This window comes from Fibroporia radiculosa (assembly GCF_000313525.1).
Source record: "Fibroporia radiculosa TFFH 294 genomic supercontigs, scaffold50549, whole genome shotgun sequence".
NCBI lineage: Eukaryota > Fungi > Basidiomycota > Agaricomycetes > Polyporales > Fibroporiaceae > Fibroporia > Fibroporia radiculosa.
In genome coordinates, this window is record NW_012133106.1 from 3,005 (window position 1) to 3,461 (window position 457).

Sequence of the window (457 nt, forward strand, 5' to 3'; positions counted from 1 at the left end):
TCGATAGACTACTGATGACAGCTTCTGATCAATGGTGAAGGGTCCATAGCGTTTTGGTCCAAGTTTGGCTTTTGGGTGGAGTCCCTTGAGGTTAGTGGCTTCTAGCCATACCTTCTGTCCGGGTGTGTATTCGACAAACTTGTCTTTATTGCGTTTCCTGATTGTTTCCTCTGCTAGTCGAATACTGGATTGGATTTCAGTTCGAAGGTGCGCTAGCTGAGTGAGTCTGGAAGCGATGTCTGGAGCATCCGTTGTTCCCACAGTGGGAATATTATGCTGAGGTTGGTAGCCCATGAGCGCTTGGAAGGGAGATGTCTTGATGGCATCATGATGCCTGTTATTGTGCGCGAATTCTGCTAGTGGTAAATGACTTGTCCAGTCGGTTGCTCGGTGATTGCAAAAGATCTGCAGATACAATTCCAAGTCTTGGTTGACACGCTCTGACTGTCCATCAGTC